Source organism: Desmodus rotundus, chromosome X, assembly GCF_022682495.2.
Source record: "Desmodus rotundus isolate HL8 chromosome X, HLdesRot8A.1, whole genome shotgun sequence".
Lineage (NCBI taxonomy): Eukaryota > Metazoa > Chordata > Mammalia > Chiroptera > Phyllostomidae > Desmodus > Desmodus rotundus.
Genome location: NC_071400.1, coordinates 48873000 through 48894959, shown reverse-complemented (window position 1 = coordinate 48894959; position 21960 = coordinate 48873000).

Below are 21960 nucleotides of genomic sequence, written 5' to 3'. Positions count from 1 at the left end.
AGACAATTGTAACTGAATAAAAATAAATTAATTAATTTTTAAAAAAAGAACTCCATTCAAAATCTGTCAGAAATACCTGTATCTGACATTCAGAGAGGGACTCCCTGTTCTTATTTGGTACCAAATACAGACTATTCTTGTTTCAGCCTTGCCAAGCACAGAGAGGTTGAGTCGTAACAATGCTCAGAGCCAAGCTGAAAAAAAGTTGTGAAGGAGGTGAAATGTCCCTTGCTTTAGGGGACGTGTCTGTGAGGATGTTGCTGCATGGAATGTCTCTGAAATCCTTCCAGTCTCTCTGTGCTGCATCCATTCCTTCCCACTTTCTTTTTTTTAAAATTAATTAATTTATTTTTATTTTGTTACAATTGTCTGCATTTTCTCCCCTTCCCTCCACCCCATCCCAGCCAGTCCCACCTCCCTACCCCAACACTACCCTCCCCCTTGATTTTTTCCTTGTGTCCTTTATAGTAGCTCCTATAGACTGCTCTCCCCATTAACACCTCCTCACTCCCCTCTGGCTATTGTTACAATGTTCTTAATTCCAATGTCTCTGGTTATATTTTGTTTGCTTTTTTGTTGTTGTTGATTACGTTCCATTTAAGGTGAGAATCATACGGAATTTGTCCCTCACCGATTGGCTCATTTCACTTAGCATAATGCACTCCAGTTCCATCCATGACATTGCAAAGGTTATAAGCTCCTTCTTAATCTCTGCTGCGTAGAATTTCATTGTGTAAATGTACCATTATTTTTGATCCACTCGTTTGCTGATGGGCACTTAGGTTGCTTCCAGTACTTGGCTATTGTAAACTGTTCTGCTGTGAACATTGGGGTGAATAGGTTCTTTTGCAATGGTGTTTCAGGGTTCTTAAGGTATAATCCCAGCACTGGAATTGCTGGGTCAAAGGGCAGTTCCATTTTTAGTTTTCTGAGGAAATTCCATACTGTTTTCCACAGTGGCCTCACCAGTCTGCATTCCCACCAACAGTACACAAGGGTTGCCTTTTCTCCACATCCTCTCAAACATTTGTTTCTTGTTTTGTTTATGCTGGCCACTCTAACCAGTGTGAGATGGTACCTCATTGTGGTTTTAATTTGCATCTCTCTGATGGCTAGTGATGCTGAGCATCTTTTCATATGTCTCTGGGCCCTCTGTATGTCTTCCTTGGAGACGTGTCTGTTCAAGTCCTTTGACCATTTTTTAATTCGGTTGTTTGTCTTCCTGGATTGGAGTCGTGTGAGTTCTTTATATATTTTGGAGATCAAGCCCTTGTCTGAGGTAACCTTGGCGAATTTGTTTTCCCATACTGTTGGTTCTCTTTGTATTTTAATGCTGTTTTCTTTAGGAATGCAGAAGCTTTTTATTTTGATGAGGTCCCATTTGTTTATTCTTTCCTTTATGTCCCTTGCTTTAGGGGACATGTCTGTGAGGATGTTGCTACGTGGAATGTCTGAGATCTACCTGCCAATGTTTTCCTTTAGGACTTTTATGCTGTTATGACTTATATTTAAGTCTTTTACCCACCTTGAATTTATTTTTGTGTATGGTATAAGTTGGTGATCAAGTTTCATTTTTTTGCATGTAGCTGTCCAGATCTTCCAACACAATCTGTTGAAGAGTCTATTTTTGCTCCATTTTATGCTCCTGCCCCCTTTGTCAAATATTAATTGACTATAAAGACTAGGGATTATTTCTGGGCGCTCTGTTCTGTTCCATTGGTCTATGTGCCCGCATTTATGCCACCATCAGGCTGTTTTGATTACAGTGGCCTTGCAATACACTTTGATATCAGGTATTGTGATCCATCCTGCTTTGTTCTTTTTTCTCAAAATTGCTGCAGCTATTCGGGGTCGTTTATGGTTCCATATAAATTTCTGAAATGTTCGTTCTATATCTGTGAAATATGTCATGGGTACTCTAATAGGGATTGCATTGAATCTATAAATTTCTTTGTGTAGTATGGCCATTTTGATGATGTAATTCTTCCAATCCATGAGCATGGTACATGCTTCCATTTGTTTGTATCTTCCTTAATTTCTTTCTTCAGTGTTGTGTAGTTTTCTGAGTACAGGTCATTTACCTCCTTGGTTAGGTTTATTCCTAGGTACTTTATTTTTCTTGTTGTTTTATCAAATGGAATTTTTTTCCTGATTTCTGTTTCTGCAGTTTCGTTGTTGGTGTACAGGAATGCCTTTGATTTCTGAGTATTGACTTTGTATCCAGCTGTTTGCCAAATTCATTATTAGGTCAAGTAGTTTTTTGGTGGAGTCAATAGGATTTTCCATGCACACTATCATGTCATCTGCAAACAATGACAATTTCATTTCCTCCTTTCCAATTTGGATGCCTTTTATTGCTTTTTCTTGTCTGATTGCTGTGGCTAGGAGTTCCAATACTATGTTGAATAGGAGTGGTGAGAGAGGGTGTCCTTGTCTTCTTCCTGATCTTAGTGGGAAAGCTCTAAGTTTTTGTCCATTGAGTATGATGTTGGCCGTAGGTCTCTTATATCTGGCCTTTATTATGTTGAGGAATGCTCCCTCTCTTCCCACTTTGTTGAGGGTTTTTATCATAAATGGGTGCTCTACCTTATCAAATGCTTTTTCTGCATTTATTCATATGATCAAGTGGTTTTTGTCTTTGCTTTTTTATGTGGTGTATTATGTTTATTGATTTATGAATATTGTACCATCCTTGCATCCCTGGGATGAATCCCACTTGATCATGGTGTATGATCTTTTTGATGTATTGCTAGATGTGGTTTGCCAATATTTTGTTGAAGATTTTAGCATCTATGCTCATCAGTGATATTGGCGTGAAGTTTTCTTTCTTTGTTATGTCTTTATCTGGTTTTGGGATGAGGATGATGTTGGCTTCGTAATACGAGTTTGGGAGTCTTCCATCTTCTTGAATTTTTGGAAATAATCTGTGGAGGATGGGGGTTAGCTCCCCCTTAAATGCTCTGTAGAATTCTCATGTGAAAACATCTGGTCCAGGGCTTTTGTGTGTCAGAAGCTTTTTGGTTGCTGTTTCACTTTCATCAGGTGTTACTGGTCTGTTCAGGCTTTGTGCTTCCTCCTCATTGAGTTTTGGAAGGTTATATTTTTCTAGAAATTTGTCCACTTCATCTAGGTTTTCAAATTTTCTGGAATACAGTTCTTCATAGTAATTTCTTACAATACTTTGTATTTTGGCAGTATCCGTTGTAGTCTCTCCTATGTCATTTCTGATTGTGTTTATTTGGGTCCTCTCTCTTTTTTTCTTGATGAGCCTGCTTAAGGGCTTGTGGATTTTGTTTATCTTTTCAAAGAACCAGCTCCTGGATTCCTTGATCCTTACAATTGTGCTTTTAGTCTCTATGTCATTTAATTCTGCTCTGATCTTTGTTATTTCCTTCCTTCTCCTTGCTCTGGGGTGTCTTTGTTGTTGTTCCTCGAGTTCTTGTAGGTGTATGGCTAGGTTGTTTATCTGAGTTGTTTCTATCCTTTTAAGGTAGGCCTGTATTACTATGAACTTCACTCTCAGGACTGCCTTTGCTGTGTCCCATAGGTTTTGGATTGTTGTGAGTTCATTTTCATTTGTTTCCAGAAAATTTTTGATTTCTTTTCTAATACCATTTTCATCCATTCATTGTTTAATAGCATGCTATTCAATCCCCATGTTTTTGAGTGTTTTTTTTCTGTAAGATTTGTTTCTAGTTTCAGTCCCTTATGGTTAGAGGAAATGCTTGATATGATTTCAATTTTCTTGAATTTGTTGAGGCTTTTTGTGTGTCCTATCATGTGGTCTATCTTTGAAAATGTTCCATGTGCATTTGAAAAGAATGTATATTTTGCTTGTTTGTGATGAAAGGCTGTATATGTATCAGTTAAGTCCATTTCATCCAAGGCCTTGTTCAATGCCACAATATCTTTGTTGATATTTTGTTTAGACGATCTGTACATCTTTGACAGTGGGTTATTAAAATCCCCAACTATAATTGTGTTGCTGTTAATATCTTTCTTGAAGTCCCCCAAGATTTTCTTTATGTATTTGGGTGCTCCTATGTTGGGAGCATATATATTTATAATGTTTATGTCTTCTTGGTGGATTCTTCTTTTGAGTATTATGAAGTGACCATCTTGCTCTCTCTTTATGGCCCTTTTTCTGAAGTCTGTTTTGTCTGATATGAGCATTGCTACCCCAGCTTTTTTTCCTGTCTGTTTGCTTGGAATATTTGTTTCCAGCCCTACACTTTCAGTCTGTGTAGGTCTTCTGTCCTCAGATGGGTCTCTTGTAGGCAGCATATGTGTGGGTCATGCTTTCTTATCCATTCAGCTATTCTATGTGTTTTGATTGGAGCATTTAATCCATTTACATTTAAGGTTGTTATTGATAGGTATTTATTCATTGTGAATTCTTTGTACCTGTGTTCTTCCGTCTTTCTCTCTTTTCCTTCCTTTCTTTACAGAAGCCCCTTTAGCATCTCTTGCAGAGCTGGTTTGGCGGATATATGTTCTTTTAGACTTCTTTTGTCTGGGAAACTCCTTATTTGGCCTTCTATCTTGATTAAGAGCTGTGGTGTGTCAAGTAGTCTTGGTTTCAGGCCTCTGGTTCTCATTACTTGGAATATTTTTTGCCATTCTCTTCTGGCTTGGAGCGTTTCCATTGAGAAGTCAGTTGCTAACCTTATCGGGCCTCCCTTGTATGTTACTTCCTTTTTTTTCCTTGCTGCCTTTAAGATTCTTTCTTTGTCTTGGAATTTTGCCATTTTAATTATAATGTTTCTTGCAGTGGGAGTCTTTGGGTTCCTCTTGCTTGGGAATCTCTGTGATTCCTGGATTTGTGTGACTTTTTCTCTCACCAAAGTAGGGAAATTTTCCATCATTACTTTTTCAAATAGGTGTTCTATCCCTTGCTCTTCCCCTTCTCCTTCTGGTATTCCTAATATACGGATGTTATTGCGTTTCTAGTTGTCCTGCATTTCCCTTAACTCCTCTTCATTCTTTCTGAGCCTCTTTTCCTTTTCTTGCTCTTTCTGGGTGTTTTTTTCTACTTTTTCCTCCAGTTCGCTAATCCGGTCCTCTGCTTCATCGAGCCTGCTTTTGATTCCTTCTACTGTGTTCTTCAGTTCAGAAATTGTATTCTTCATTTCCTCTTGGCCTTTGTTAATAGTTTCTATTTCTTCTTTCATGTTGATATAGTTTTCAGTGAGTTTCTTGTAGTTTCCCTGTAATTTTTGGTAATTCTGTGTGAGCTCATTAAGCTTTCTCTTCACCAATTCCTTTAACTCAGAATCTGATAGTTGACTTGCCTCTTTTTCAATTATCATTGTTTCTGAGACTTCCCCCTTTTCTTTCTTTTGGGGATTGTTTCTTTGTCTTCCCATTGTTTATGAAACTCTTCCTGTAGCCTCTGCTTTTTAAATTGCTCTGTTCTGACTCCCTGGGTTTTTGGTGTAAACCTCTATGGTAGAATACCTGTGAGATTTAGTGTACCGTCTCCTTGATCTCCCTATCTTACTGATCTTGGGCTGTGGTTTCTGTTGGCTCTGTGTATGTAGTTGGTTCTTTGTTCATGTTGGTTCTTTCTTTGGTGGTTCTTTCCCACAAGTGGTTATGTGAGGGTTAGTCTGTCCCTCACCTCGTGTCTTCTGTTGTGCTGGTCTGGGCAGGTTCTGTTGGAGCAGGTTCTTCTGTGTGTGCAATGTTTTGAAGCTTTTCTCTTGCTCTTATTCCGTTTTTTGTTCTTAGTAATTTCTTCACTATTTATTTGTATTTTTAGATAGGTCCTGGGTTGACTTCGTGTGTCTTCTTCTCCCTCCTTCCCCTTCTTCTGTTGTTATCTGTTGGTGATTCCTTTGTTGGTGGGTTTCCTCTTCCATGAGGAATCCTGGTGTTCCCAGCTTCTACCCACTCTTTTTTTTTATGGTAGGCCTTCTCCGGGCTATGCGTGTGCATGTACAGCCTTCTTTGATTTGCACTCTCCCTGGTGCCTGTGGTCTCAGTTCCCGCTGAGTTGAGGTGCAGACACCCCCCCGTGGGTTGGCACACTCCCAGCCGCTGGGCACCCTCCCCAGTGTGGTGCCTGCAGTATCAGTTCCCTCCAAGATGAGGTGCATGCACTCCCTGGTGGATGGGCCCACTCCCGGTCGCTGGGCACCCTCCCCCAGGTGATGCCTTTAGTCTCAGCTCCCTCCGAGATGAGGTGTGGGCACTCGCTGGTCTCTAGGTGCACTCCTGGTCACTGGGCACCCTGCCCGGGATGGTGCCTGCAGTCTCAGCTCCCTCGGCGATGAGGTGCGCACAGTCCCTGAACAGGTGGTGGGGTAGAGAGGGGACTGGAGCTGTTCCTGTAGGGGAATTCCCCAAAGTGCCCAAGAGGGTCGTTTTCTTTTTGGGAAAAATCCTCCTGCTCAATCCTGTGGCTCCGTCCCTACGAGGAAGGGCCTGACCTCTCACACAGCCCACCTCTCCTGCTAGGCCAGGGGCTGTCCCTGTCACGATCACACGTGGCCCAACTTTCAACTCTCCTCGGCCAGCGCCTGTGGTCTCCCTGGGTTTTCCACTTTGTCCTTATTCCCCTCCCTGGGACTTCAGGCAACCAGGTCTCTCACAGTGCTGCTCAGGCCTTGTTTGGCAGGGGAGGGGGCCAATAACCCAGCTCTCTCCCTGGAGTTCCACGACAGGCCCAGCACAGGCAGGCCTGGGCCTGGGTCTGTAGCCGCCCTGGTTGCCATGTTGGTCCCAGGGATGTTTTTGTCCTGAAGCAATCCCCTTACCTTCTGTTTTCTCAGTGTCCTCTGTACTTTTTGGTCTCCTATCTTCATAAACGCTGGGCTGCTTTTGGCTGTTCGCTTTGTTTCTCAGTAGAATGGGTAGGTGTTTCACCCAGGTGCAGGGGGAAGTTAATTCCGCTCAGACCTATCTCGCCGCCATCTTCTCTCTTATATATATATTGTCTTTAGAGAAGTGTCTGTTAAGGTCCTTTGCCCATTGTTTAGTTTGATTGTTTGGTGTATTTTTCTTTTTTTTGGCATTGAGTTGTAGGAGTTCTATTTTTATTGGATTTATTGGGGTAACATAAAATTATATAGGTTTCAGAAGTACAATTCTATAATACATCTTCTGTATATTGTATTTTCTGTTCACTGTCTTAGGTCAAATCTCCTTCCATCACCATTTATACCCACCTTTACCATCTTCTACCTACTCCCACCCTCTTTCCCTTTGGTTATTACCACACTATTGTGTGCATCTAGGAGTTTTTTTTCTTTGCTTAATTTTTTTCACCATTTTCACCCAGCACTCCAACTCCCCTCCCTTCTGACAGCTGTCAGTCTGTTCTCTGTATCTATAAGTGTTTTTCCACTGTGTTTGTTAGTTTATTTTGTTCATTAGATTCCACATTTTATGTGAAATCATATGGCACTTGTCTTTCTTTGACTGGCGTATTTCACTTAATGTAATACACTCCAGGTCCAACCATGCTGTCCCAAAAGGTAAGATATCTTTCTTTTTATGGCAGAGTAATATTCCATTGTGTAAATGTGCTACAGCCTTTTAATATAATTTGGATATTAACCCCTTATCAGTGTATCATTTGTGAATAGCTTCTTCCATTCAATAGGCTGTCTTTTTTCTTTTGTTGATGGTTTCCTTTACTGTGAAGAAAAATTTTAATTTGATGTAGTTCCATTTTCTTGTTTTTTCTTTTGTTTCTGTTGCCTAAGGCTATATATCAGAAATATGTTACTTAGAGAAATGTCTGAAATTTTACTGCTTATATTTCTTCTAGGAGTTTTATGGTTTCAAGTCCTATTCTTTTAAGTTCTTACTGCATTTGAGTTTATTTTTGTATATGGTGTAACAAGGTGTTTAATTTTTTTGCGTGTATCTATCTAATTGTCCCAACACCTTTTAATAAATAGACTGTATGTTCTTGCCTCCTTTGCCAAATATTAATTGGCAAAGCATGTCAGCAAAAGATCATAAAGGCATAGGTTTATGGGTTTCTTTCTGGGGTCTCTATTCTGTTTCATTGATCTTTGCATGTTTTATGCCAGTATTATGCAGATTTAATTACTATAGCTTGGTAGAATTGTTTGATATCAAGTAGCAGGATACCTCCAACATTGTTTTTCTTTTCATGATTGCTGTGGTGATTATAGATTTTTGGTGGTTTCATACAAATTTTTGGATTATTTGTTCTAGTCCTGTAAAATATGTCATTGGTGTTTTGATATCAGTTGTATTGAATCTGTAGATTGCCTTGGGTAGTATGGACATATCAACAATGTTAATTCTTCCTACCCATGAGCATGCTATATTTTTTCTTTTTTTTTTTTTTTGTATCTCCTTCAATTTCTTCAATGTTTAATAATTTTTTAAGTACAGGTCTTTTAACCTCCTTGGTTAAATTTATTCTAGGTATTTTATTTTTTTTTATGCAATTACAAAGAAGATTGTTTCCTTAGTTTCCCTCTGATAATTTGATATTGGTGTATAAAAATGCAACTAATTTCTGGATGTGTATTTTATATCCTGCTACTTTACTGAATTCATTGATCAATTCTAGTAGATTTTTTAGTGGAATCTTTATGGTTCTCTATATACAGTACTATGTTATCTGCAAGTAATGACAGCTTTACTTCTTCTTTTCCAATTTGGGTGCCTTTTATTTCTTCTTGTCTGATCTCTGTGGCTAGGACTTCCAATACTACATTAAATAGAAGTGGTGAAAGTGGACATCCTTCTCTTGTTCTTGATCTTAGTGGGAAAGCTTTTAGTTTTTGCCCATTGAGTATAATGTTGGCAGTAGGTTTCTCATATATGGCCTTTATTATGTTGAGATATGTTCTCTCCATTCCCACTTTGTTGAGAGTTTTTATCATAAATGGGTGCTGAATCCTGTCAAAAGCTTTTTCTGTATCTATAGATATGATCATGTAATTTTTATTCTTCATTCTGTTTATGTGGTATATCACATTAATTGATTTTCAGATATTGTACTAACCTTGCATCCCAGGAATAAATTCCACTTGATCATTATGTATGACTTTTTAAAATGTATTGCTGAATCCAGCTTGCTAATATTTTGTTGAGGATTTTAGCATCTATGTTTATCAGGGATACAGGCCTATACTTTTATTTTTCTTTGTAGTGTCTTATCTGGTTTTAGAATTAGGTAAGGTGGGCTTCATAAAAATGAGATAGGGAGTCTTTCTTTCTCTTGACATTTTTGGTACAGTTTGAGAATAGGTGTTAGTTCTTCATTGAATGTTTGGTAGAATTCACCTCTGAAGTCATTTGTCCAGGAATTTTGTTTGTTGAAAAGTTTTTGGTTACTGCTTCAATTTCATTAGTTGTAATCAGTCTTTTTGGATTTTGTTTCTTTTTTATTCAATTTTGGGAGAATGTATGTTTTAAAGTCCATTTTGTCTGATATAAGTTTTGCTATGCAGCATTTTTTTCATTTCCAGTTGTATAAGATTTGCTCTTTGTTTTTAATCTTTGGAATTTCAATTATGATGTGTTTCATTTATATATATGTGTGTGTGTGTATATATACATGCATATGTGTGCATATAGGTATATATACATATATACACTTATACATATATACATACATATATATATGTGTGTGTGTGTGTGTGTGTGTGTGTGTGTGTGTGTGTGTGTGTGTGTATATATATATATAAATAAAATCTCCTCACCTGAGGACACTGTTTCATTGCTTTTAGAGAGAGAGGAAGGGTGTGTGGGAGGAGAGAGACAGAGACATGGAACAATGTTCCACCCAGCTGAGCCACACTGGCTAGGGCATGATGTATATTGACGTGGGCTTTTTTGTGTTCATCTTTCCTGGGACTCTCTGTGCTTCTGGAACTTGCATGTCTTTTTCTTTCACCATATTAGGGGAGTTTTTAGTCATTATTTGTTCAAATGGGTTCTCAATTTCTGGCTCTTTCTCTTCTCCTTCTCATACCCCTATGATGTAGATGGTGTTTAACTTCATGTTATCCCAAAGGTCTCTTAAATTATCCCCATTTTTAAAATTTCTTTTGGATCCTCTGATTGGGTATTTTCTGCTACCTTATCTTCTGAATCACTGATTTAACCCAATGCTTCATCTATCCTACTGCTTATTCCTTTTAGTGTATTCTTCATTTTAGATATTGCATTCTTCTTTTCTGACTGGTTCTTTTAAAATTATTTCTGTTTTTTTCTGATGTTGTTCTCACTAAATTCCTTGAGCAAACTTATAACCATTGTTTTCAACTCTATATCTGGCAGATTGCTTGCTCCATTTCATATACTTCTTTTTCTGGAGAGTTCTCTTGTGTTTTTCATTTGGTGTGTGTTTCTTTGTCTTGCCATTTTGGCTGCTTCTCGGTTTCTGTGTATTAGGTAAGCCTACTATGTCTCCGAGTCTTGGTAGCATGGCCTTACTTAGTAGGTGTCCTGTGGGATCCAGTAATATATTCTCCTTGATCACCTGAGCTGGAGCTCCAGGAATGTTCTTTGTATGGGCTATGTGAACCCTCCTCTTGTAGTTGAGTCTTCATTGCTCATGGCCTGTCCGTGCATGGGGTCCACCCTTAGGCTGGCTGACTGTGAGCACCAACCTCAACTACAGTGTATGAGCTGCTGTGTGGATGCTGAACACATGAAGCAGGATTTGCCTTAGCAGGCTCTGGTGCCTGCTGAGATCTCCCTTTGGATAAGCTACTCATGAAGCTAACTGGATACTGTTCTTATGTTTCCTGAAGCTTGCCACTGGTTGTGTAGGTACTGGAGCCTTTCGGGAGGCACTGTGGTATAGGTTAATGCCAGACACTGCCTATGACTGGCCCTGTGTAACCTGTTTGGAGCTAAAAAGCAATACATAGTTTGTGGCTACCTGTGCTGGGCCTTTTTGTATGTGGTAAAAGCGAAGCTGTGCACCAAGGCTGGCTTCCACCAGCACTGAGTCTGGAAGCATATCAGTAAAAGGCCAAAGGCACCCTGAGATCCACCTACACCTTTCTTTGCCTGCTGGCTGCCTGTTAGGCTCAGTCACTGAAACGGCCTCTGGTAGTACCTGAGATGTGTGAGGTGCGTTCTCAGTGAATAACCAGGTTGGGGTGGATATTGTTTGCTAAATTGATATAGATTCAAACTTGGTGCCAGTGCTGGGTCTGAGACCACTCAGTAATATCCTAGGGGACACCAAGTCTGGTTGCCACCTGCAGGTGCCTGCAGATCTTTGTGATGGGGTGGGGTCTCAGAGAGTCATCAGGGGGAAGTCAACACAGTTTATCAGGCTGAACATTTGAAGATTTGGCCATATAAATGTGAGCTCTACACTATTCAGGCTTGCAAGGGCAAAATGGCCCCTGTCCTAGATGCATGCAATGCAGTCTGTCTCAAATTCTGCTGGACCATTTTGAGAGAGGCTGATGCTGTATGGAGAGGGGTACTTAACCCTGGAAAGATGGTGTTTGTGGTGTGGGAGAGGGACTCAGCAGAAGGACCCTGGTGGCTGTACCTTTAGCTCTTTCCCTGGAGCCACACAACTCAGTCTTTCCTCACCAGTCCACTCCAATATGTGGTACATGTACAGGAGCTCAGGCTGCAAATGAGATTTTGTTTGCTGACCCTTTAAGAAGGCTTCTGGGTTTCTAGAAGACTCCTGTGTCTCCCTGGCAGACATACCATATATTGCCATATATAATGTGCACATTTTCACACAAATTTTTGAGGGAAAAATAAGGATGCACATTATACATGGATATAATGATTGCAGCCATGGGCATAATAATCCCATGTATAATGTGCACAAAATGTGCATGTGCATTATACACTGCAAAATATGGTAATCCTCACTTTTTTTCATAGCCAGATGTTTTGTGGCTACTTCTTCCTAGCTCTGGTTCTCTGCATGGGAGCTTGGCATGGGGTTGAGACCTCCATGTTCCTTAGAACCTTTGCAACTGAGGTATCCTGGATTCTAAATTGCCACACTAGGGTGTGGGGCCAGCCCTTTCTACATCTTCACCCTTCCTACCAGTTTTGATGTGGCTTATTCAGTAAATCCTTAGTTATAAGACTTTTGTTCAGCTGGTCTTCAGCTAATTACTCAGGTTGATAGTTCTGTATTTTAGTTGTAATTCTAATGTCATCATGGGAGGAGGTGAGTGTAACTTCCACCTATTCTGCCACCATCTTCTATCTCTATGGATCATGTTTTTGGTGCTGTATTAAAAAATTCTCTGGGTTACCTAAAACCACAAAGATTTTCTCTTATGTTCTCTTTTATAAATCATATAGATTTAGATTTTATTTTTAGGTTTGTGATCCACTTTTTATATTTATGTATTGTTTGAAATTCTTGTGTTGCATATGTATATCCAATCACTTCAGCACCATTTGTTGAAAAGATATCCTTTCCCCACTGCAGTGCCTTTGTAACTTTGTAAAGAAAATCAGCTACCCGTATATGTCAGAGTCTAATTTTTGGACTTTCTATTCTTTTCCATGGATCTATATTTATTTATACCAGTACCAAATTGTTTTGATTACTGTAGCTTAAGAGTAAGTCTTGAAACCTTTTAGTGTTAGCCCCATAACTTTTCACTTTCTCAAAGTTATTTTGTATATATTAGGGCATTTAGACTTCTATATAAGTTTTAGAATCAGCTTGAAAATTTCTACAAAGAAGCCTACTGGGATTTTTATTGCAATTGCATTCAATCTATAAATCAATTTGAGAAGACTAGACACCTTTATAATATTGAGTCTTCAGAACAAAGAAGAAAGTATATTTCTCCATTTATTTAAATTGTCTTTAATTATTTTCCAAAATGATTTGCAGTTTTCAGTGTACAGGTCTTTCATATGTTTTATCAGATTTATCTCTAAGTATTTTATATATTTTTTGCTACTATAAAAATATCTTTTGAATTTTCAATTACTGATTGACTTACTTGATTTCCGTACTTTGATTTTCTATCTTTCAACATTGTTAAACTCAATTTGTTCTAGTAGCTTTCTTGATGATTTTATCAAAGTTTCTAAATAGATGTCATCTGTGAATAAAGACAGTTTTATTTCTCTTTATTTCCAATCTGAATACTATATTTTTGTTGCCTAATTGCACTATCCAGATATACCAGTACAATGTTTAATAGAAGTGGTGAAAGCAGATATCCTTGCTTTGTTTCATATCTAATGGGAAAAATATTCAGTTTTTCATGATTGTACATTATGTCTTAGGTTTTTTAGATACACTTTACCAGATTGAGAGAGTTCACTTCTATTTCTAGTTTTACTGAGTTTTATTTTTAAATCAGGTATTTAATTGGATTTTGTCAAGTGTTTTTTCTTCCTCTGTTGAGATAAACATAGGGTTTGTTTCCTTTAGTTTGCTAATATGGTAAAATACATTTATTTAATTTTTTAATTTTTATTTCATTTTAATTTATTTTATCTTGATTTGATCTTCATTGTATATTTCCATTACCATTTAGTCTCCTTATACACCCCTCCACCAGAAATCAATACCCTATTGTCCATTTCCGTGAGTCCTATTTCCTTTTTGCTCAATCCCTCCACCCCTTAACCTCCCCCACCCTCTAGCTGTCATCTGCTCTCCATCTATGAGTCCGTCTCTATTTTTCTTGTTAGATCAGTTTGTTCATTAGATTCCACATATAAGTGAAATCATATGATATTTGTCTTACTCTGACTTACTTCACTTAGCATATTGTTCTCCAGGTCCAACCACACTGTTGCAAAGGGTAAAATGTTCTACTTTTTTTCTTTTTTTAAGATTTTACTTACTTATTTTAGAGAGGGGAAGGGAGAAAGAGAAACATCAATGTGTGGTTGCCTCTTATGCACCCCCTACTGGGGACCTGGCCCGCAACCCAGGCAAGTGCTCTGACTGGGAGTTGAACCAGCCAACCTTTGGTTCGAAGGTTGGCACTCAGTCCACTGAGCCACACCAGCAAGGACAAATTTTCTTCCTTTTTAAGGCCAAATAGAATTCCACTGTGTAAATGTCCCATAGTTGTTTTATCGACTCATCTGTTGATGGACACTTAGGCTGCTTCCATATCTTGGCTATTGTAAATATTGCTGCAGTGAACACAGGGGTGCTTATGTTCTTTTGAATTAGTGTTTTGGTTTCCTTCGGATATATTCCCAGAAATGGGATTGCTGGGTCAACAGGCAGATACATTTTTACGTTTTTTTTTTTTTCTTAGTCCTTGTAAAATGCAATGCTCTTCCTAGGCCATGCAATTGAACATGACCCAGGAAAAACACATAACTCTCCTGACTGGTCTTACTTTAAATACATGGTAAATAACAGGGTGATCATTTACATTTTTAATTATTTCAGGTATCTCCATACTGCTTTCCACAGTGGCTGCACCAGTCTGCATTCCCACCAACAGTGCAAAAGGGTTCCCCTTTCTCCACATCCTCACCAACACTTGTTGTTTCTTGATATATTGATGATAGCCATTCTGACAGCTGTGAGATGGTATCTCACTGTGGTTTTAATTTGCATTTCTCTGATGACTAGTGATGTTGAGCATCTTTTCATATGTCTATGGGTCCTCTGTATGTCTTCTTTGGAGAATTGTCTATTCAAGTTATTTCCCCATTTTTTAATTGGGTTGTTTGTTTGGTGTTGAGTTTTGTAAGGACTTTCTAAATTTTGGATATTAACCCCTTATCAGGTATATCAGTGAATATGTTCTCCAGTTCTGTGGGTTGTCTTTTTATTTTGTTGATGATTTCCTTTGATGTGCAAAAACTTGTTAGTTTGATGTAGTCCCATTTGTTTATTTTTTCTTTTGTTTGTCTTTCCTGCGGAGATATGTCCAATAAAATATTACTGGGAGCAATGTCCAAAATTTTGCTACCTATGTTTTCTTCTAGGACTTTTTTGAATTTTATACACATGATTTATTTATTTATTTTTATTAAATCATCTTTATTGTTATTCTATTACAGTCGTACCAGTTTATCCCCCTTTGTTCTCCTCCACCCATCCCAGCCCCGTCTTCCACAGTTTTGGGTCTAACATTTAAGTCTTTGATCCACTTTTAATTTATTCTTGTGTGTGATATAAGAAGATGATATAGTTTCATTTTTCTGCATGTATCTGTCCAATTTTCCCAAGACCATTTATTGAATAAACTATCTTTAGTACATTGTATGTGCTTGCTTCCTCTGTCAAATATGAATTTACTATAAAGGTGTGGGTTTATTTCTGGGCTCTCTGTTCTGTTCCATTGATCCAGATGTCTGTTTTTATGCCAGTACCAGGCAGTTTTGGTTACTATGGCTTTGTAGTATAGTTTGATATTAGGTAGCATGACTCCTCCAACTTTGTTCTTCTTTCTCAGAATTGCAGTTGCTATGTGGGGCCTTTTGTGGAGGAGTTATTTTAAAGTTATTTTAAAATAACTTTAAAAATCTTTTAAAAAAATAATTGTGTTGAATCTATAGATTGCTTTGGATAGTATGGACATTTTAATGATATTAATTCTCCATATGCATGAACGTGGTATGTGCTTCTATTTATTTGTATCTTCTATTTATTTTTTCAGAGTCTTCTAATTTTTCATGTACAGTTTTTTACATCCTTGGTTAAGTTTATTCTTAGTGTTTTACTCTTTTACTTTTTTAAGATTTTAGTTATCTATTTTTTAGAGAGGAGAAGAGAGGGAGAAAGAGAGCCGGAGAGACATCAGTGTGTGGTTGCCTCTCACACACACGCCACTGGGGACATGGCCCACAAACCAGGTATGTGCCCTGACTGGGAATCAAACCAGTGACCCCTTGGTTCACAGGCTGGTGCTCAATCCACTGAGACACACTAGCCAGGGCTATTATTGCTTTTAGAAGCAATTATGAAGGGGTGTTTTCTTAAATTCCCTTTCTGTTAATTGGTTATTGGTGTATAAAAATGTAACTAATTTCTGGATATTAATTTTATACCTTGCTACTTTGTAGAATTCATTTATCAGTTCTACTAGTTTCTTGGTGGAATCTTTGGGGTTCTCTCTCTACAGTATCATGTCATCTGCAAATACAGTTCTACTTCTTCCTTTCCAATTTGGATACCTTATATTTCTTCTTCTTGTCTGATCGCTGTGGCTTGGACATCCAGTACTATTTTGGGTTTTTTAAAGTATTTTTTATTGATTATGCTATTACAGTTTCCCAATTTTTCCCCCTTTATCCCCCCCACACTGCACCCCCAACCCTCCAGCATTCCCCCCATCTTAGTTCATGTCCATGGGTTGTACATATAAGTTCTTTGAGTTCTCTGTTTCCTATACCATTTTTATCTCTCCCCATCTATTTATGCCTACTAAGTATGCTTCTTCTTCCCTGTACTTCCCCCCCATTCCTCCCTTCCCCCTCCCCACTAAAATTCCTCCCTGTGATGTCCACTTCTCTGATTCTGTTCCTGTTCTGATTGTTTGCTAAGTTTTTCTTTTTGTTGTTTTCCTTTTCTCTTAGGTTCCTTTGTTGATAGTTGTGAGTTTGTTGTCATTTTATTGTTCATATTTTTTATCTTCTTTTTCTTTTTTTTTTTTTATTGTTATTCAATTACAGTTGTGTGCCTTTTCTCCCCATCCCTCCACCCCACCCCAGCTGAACCCACCTCCCTCCCCCCTCTCCACCCTCCCCCTTGGTTTTGTCCATGTGTCCTTTATAGTAGTTCCTATAATCCCCTCTACCCACTATCCCCGCCCCCACCCCCCACCCCTGCCCTGGCTATTGTTAGATTGTTCTTAACTTCAATGACTCTGGTTATAATTTGTTTGCTTTTTCCTTCTATTGCTTATGTTCCAGCTAAAGGTGAGATCATATGGTATTTGTCCCTCACTTCCTGGCTTGTTTCACTTAGCATAATGCTCTCTAGTTTCATCCATGCTGTTGCAAAGGGTATAAGCTCCTTCTTTCTCTCTGCTGCGTAGAATTCCATTGTGTAAATATACCATAGTTTTTGGATCCACTCGTTTGCTGATGGGCACTTCGGTTGCTTCCAGTACTTGGCTATTGTAAATTGTGCTGCTATGAACATTGGGGTGCACAGCTTCTTTTGGATTGGTGTTTCAGTGTTCTTAGGGTATAATCCCAGCAGCGGAATGACTGGGTCAAAGGGCAGTTCCATTTTTAGTTTTCTGAGGAAATTCCATACTGTTTTCCACAGTGGCCTCACCAGTCTGCATTCCCACCAACAGTGCACGAGGGTTCCCTTTTCTCCGCATCCTCTCCAACATTTGTTTGTGGATTTGTTTATGTTGGCCATTCTGACCGGTGTGAGATGGTACCTCATTGTGGTTTTAATTTGCATCTCTCTGATGGCTAGTGATGCTGAGCATCTTTTCATATGTCTCTGGGCCCTCTGTATGTCTTCCTTGGAGAAGTGTCTGTTCAAGTCCTTTGCCCATTTTTTAATTGGGTTGTTTGTCTTCCTGGAGTGGAGTCGTGTAAGTTCTTTATATATTTTGGAGATCAGGCCCTTATCTGAGGTATCATTGGCAAATATGTTTTCCCATACTGTTGGTTCTCTTTGTAATTTGGTGCTGTTTTCTTTAGCCATGCAGAAGCTTTTTATTTTGATGAGGTCCCATTTGTTTATTCTTTCCTTTATGTCCCTTGCTTTAGGGGATGTGTCTGTGAGGATGTTGCTGCGTGGAATGTCTGAGATTTTCCTGCCAATGTTTTCCTCAAGGACTTTTATGGTGTTACGACTTATATTTAAGTCTTTTATCCATCTTGAGTTTATTTTCGTGTATGGTGTAAGTTGGTGATCGAGTTTCATTTTTTTGCACGTAGCTGTCCAGATCTCCCAACACCATCTGTTGAAGAGACTGTTTTTGCTCCATTTTATGCTCCTGCCTCCTTTGTCGAATATTAATTGATCGTATAGATTTGAGTTTATTTCTGGGCTTTCTATTCTGTTCCATTGGTCTATGTGCCTGTTTTTATGCCAGTACCAGGCTGTTTTGATTACAGTGGCCTTGTAATACAGTTTAATATCAGGTATTGTGATCCCTCCTGCTTTGTTCTTCTTTCTCAAAATTGCTGCTGCTATTCGAGGTCGTTTATGGTTCCATATGAATTTCTGCAATGTTTGTTCTATATCTGTGAAATATGTCATGGGTACTCTAATAGGGATTGCATTGAATCTATAAATTGCTTTGGGTAGTATGGCCATTTTGATGATGTTAATTCTTCCAATCCATGAACATGGTACATGCTTCCATTTGTTTGTATCTTCCTTAATTTCTTTCTTCAGTGTTGTGTAGTTTTCTGAGTACAGGTCTTTTACCTCCTTGGTTAGGTTTATTCCTAGGTACTTTATTTTTCTTGTTGCTATATCAAATGGGATTTTTTTCCTGATTTCTGTTTCTGCAGTTTCGTTGTTGGTGTACAGGAATGGCTTTGATTTCTGGGTATTGACTCTGTATCCAGCTGTTTTGCCAAATTCATTTATTAGGTCGAGTAGTTTTTGAGTGGAGTCTATAGGGTTTTCCATGTACACTATCATGTCGTCTGCAAACAGTGACAGTGTCATTTCCTCCTTTCCAATTTGGATGCCTTTTATTGCTTTTTCTTGTCTGATTGCTGTGGCTAGGACTTCCAATACTATGTTGAATAGGAGTGGTGAGAGAGGGCATCCTTGTCTAGTTCCTGATCTTAGTGGGAAAGCTCTAACTTTTTGCCCATTGAGTGTGATGTTGGCTGTAGGTCTCTCATATATGGCCTTAATTATGTTGAGGACTGCTCCCTTTATTCCCACTTTGCTGAGTGTTTTTATAAGAAATGGATGCTGTATCTTATCGAACGCTTTTTCCGCATCTATTGATATGATCATGTGATTTTGTCTTTGCTGTTGTTGATGTGATGTATTATGTTTATTGATTTGCGAATATTGTACCATCCTTGCATCCCTGGGATGAATCCCACTTGGTCATGGTGGATGATCTTTTTAATATATTGCTGGATGCGGTTTGCTAATATTTTGTTGAGAATTTTAGCGTCTATGTTCATCAGCGATATTGGCCTGAAGTTTTCTTTCTTCGTTGTGTCTTTATCTGGTTTTGGGATTAGGATGATGTTGGCTTCATAAAAAGAGTTTGGGAGTCTTCCATCAGTTTGGATTTTTTCGAATAGTCTGTGAAGGATAGGGGTTAGTTCTTCCTTAAATGCTTTGTAGAAATCTCCTGTGAAGCCATCTGGTCCAGGGCTTTTGTGTGATGGGAGTTTCTTGATGACTGCTTCAATTTCCTTTGCTGATATTGGTCTGTTCAGGTTTTCTGCTTCTTCTTCATTCAGTTTTGGAAGATTATATTTTTCTAGAAATGTGTCCATATCATCTAGGTTTTCAAATTTCTTAGCATACAGGTCTTCATAGTAATTTCTTACGATCCTTTGTATTTCTGTGGTATCAGTTGTAATCCCTCCACTTTCATTTCTAATTCTGTTTATTTGGATCCTCTCTCTTTTTTTCTTGATGAGCCTACTTAAAGGCTTGTCAATTTTGTTTATCTTTTCAAAGAACCAGCTCCTGGATTCATTGATCCTTACAATTGTGCTTTTAGTCTCTATGTCATTTAGTTCTGCTCTGATCTTGGTTATTTCCTTCCTTCTGCTTGCTCTGGGCTGTCTTTGTTGTTGTTCCTCCAGTTCTTGTAGGCATAGGGTTAGGTTGTTTGTTTGAACTGTTTCTAACTTCTTAAGGTAGGCCTGTATTGCTATGAACTTCCCTCTCAGGACTGCCTTTGCTGTGTCCCATAGGTTTTGGGTTGTTGTGAGTACGTTTTCATTTGTTTCCAGGAAGTTTTTGATTTCTTCCCTAATCTCGTTCTTGACCCATTCATTGTTTAATAGCATGCTATTCAGTCTCCATGTTTTTGAGTGTTTTGGGTTTTTACCCTTGGGGTTGGTTTCTAGTTTCAGACCCTTGTGGTCAGAGAAGATGCTTGATATGATTTCAATTTTCTTGAATTTGTTGAGGCTTGCTTTGTGTCCTATCATGTGGTCTATCTTTGAAAAAGTCCCATGAACACTTGAATAGAATGTGTATTTTGCTTCTTTGGGATGAAAAGCTCTGTATATATCAGTTAAGTCCATTTCCTCTAGGGTATTGTTAAGTGACACAATATCTTTGTTGATCTTTTGTTTGGAAGACCTGTCCATTTTTGATAGTGGGGTGTTAAAATCCCCTACTATAATTGTGTTGCTGTCAATATCTTTCTTGAAGTCCTCCAAGATTTTCTTTATGTATTTGGGTGCTCCTATGTTGGGTGCATATATATTTATAATGCTTATGTCTTCTTGGTGGATTCTTCCTTTGAGTATTATGAAGTGACCTTCTGGATCTCTCTTTATGGCCCTTCTTTGGAAGTCTATTTTGTCTGATATGAGTATTGCAACCCCTGCTTTTTTTTCCTGTCCGTTTGCTTGGAAAATTTGTTTCCAGCCCTTCACTTTCAGTCTGTGTAAGTCTTTTGTCCTGAGATGGGTTTCTTGTAGGCAGCATATGTGTGGGTCATGTTTTCTTATCCATTCAGCTGTTCTATGTCTTTTGATTGGAGCATTTAATCCATTTACGTTTAAGGTTATTATGGATAGGTAGTTATTCATTGCCATTATTTCCTACCTGTGTTCCTCTGTCTTTCTCTTTTCCTTCCTTTCCTTAAAGCAGTCCCTTTAGCATCTCTTGCAGAACTGGTTTGGTGGAGCTGTATTCTTTTAGACTTATTTTGTCTGGGAAACTCTTTATTTGGTCTTCTATCTTAATTGAGAGCCTTGCTGGGTAAAGTAGTCTTGGTTGCAGGCCTCTGGTTCTCATTACTTGGAATATTTTTTGCCATTCTCTTCTGGCTTGGAGCGTTTCCATTGAGAAGTCAGTTGCTAACCTTATTGGGGCTCCCTTGTATGTTACTTCCTTTTTCTCCCTTGCTGCCTTTAAGATCCTCTCTTTGTCTTGGAAATTTGCCATTTTAATTATGATGTGTCTTGCAGTGGGTCTCTTTGGGTTCCTTTTGCTTGGGACTCTCTGTGATTCCTGGATTTGGGTGATTTTTTCTCTCCTCAGATTAGGGAAATTTTCCATCATTACTTTTTCAAACAGGTTTTCTATCCCTTGCTCTTCTTCTTCTCCTTCTGGTATTCCTATTATATGGATATTGTTACGTTTCATGCTGTCCTGCATTTCCCTTATTGCCTCTTCATTCTTTCTGAGCCTCTTTTCCTTTTCTTGCTCCTTCTGGGTGTTTTTTTCTACTTTATCCTCCAGCTCGCTGATCCGATCCTCTGCTTCATCAAGTCTGCTTTTAATTCCTTCTACTGTGTTCTTCAATTCAGAAATTGTATTCTTCATTTCCTCTTGGCTCTTGTTGATATTTTCTATTTCCTTTTTCATGTTGATATAGTTTGCAGTGAGTTCATTGTAGTTTCCTTGTAGTTTCTGGTAGTTCTCTTTGAGCTCAGAGAGCTCAGTGAGCTTCCTGATGACCATTGCTTTGAACTCAGTATCTGATAGTTGAGTTGCCTCTTTTTCGGTTAGTATTCTTTCTGAGACTTCCTCCTTTCCTTTCATTTGGGAATTGTTTCTTTGTCTTCCCATTGTTTGTGAGGCTCTTCTTGTTGGCCTCTGCTTCTTAAATTGCTTTGTTCTGACTCCCTGGATTTATGATATGAACTTCTATGGTAGAATGCCAATGGGATTCGGTGGTGCTGTCTCCTTACTCTCCTGTGCTCACTGGTCTTGAGGTGACGTTTATGTGTTTAACACGGTCTAACTCTAGTCTTTTCAGCCATCCAGGTTTTGTTGTCTCATCTGTGGGAAAAAGAGAAAGGGGGGGAGAAAGGAAAACACACACACACACACACACACACAAAAGAAACCACAAAAAAAAAAAAAAAACACACCCAAAAAAAACCAAAACAAAGATGGGAAGG